Consider the following 304-nt stretch of genomic DNA (forward strand, 5'->3'; position numbering starts at 1 on the left):
TGCCTCACCAGGTAGTCCATGCAGTGCTTCCTCACCACCTCGTGCATATCCTGGTCTCCGTACACCTGATCCGCTGAAGGAGGAGGGGGGGGACACACAAAGGGACAGTGAAGGGGGGGGTGCCAGCCCCGTGCTGGGGTTTTGGGGGGCTCAGGAAGGGAGGGGGAAGGTTTGGGGCTCACCCACGGCCCGGAACAGGCAGGCCCCGTCCTCCTTCATGCGCTTGATGATGAAGCCTTTCTTCTCCCGCAGCGCCTTCTCGAACCGGTGCTCCTGCTGGAGACACAGCCGGGCTCGGGGGGGG

At 64.8% G+C, this 304-nt stretch overlaps 1 long non-coding RNA gene across 1 annotated transcript; it reads right to left on the reverse strand.

Annotated features, from left to right (window-relative positions):
• Window positions 1–8: 8 nt before the first annotated feature.
• Window positions 9–299, reverse strand: LOC113979787. Its single transcript, XR_003537974.1, has 2 exons — window positions 183–299; window positions 9–73 (listed from the first exon to the last, which is right to left on the reverse strand). It is a non-coding gene; the product is annotated as an uncharacterized LOC113979787 (long non-coding RNA).
• Between the last annotated feature and the right edge of the window lie 5 nt (window positions 300–304).

The sequence above is a fragment of the Neopelma chrysocephalum genome, unplaced genomic scaffold (assembly GCF_003984885.1).
Source record: "Neopelma chrysocephalum unplaced genomic scaffold, ASM398488v2 Primary Assembly neopelma1_88961, whole genome shotgun sequence".
NCBI lineage: Eukaryota > Metazoa > Chordata > Aves > Passeriformes > Pipridae > Neopelma > Neopelma chrysocephalum.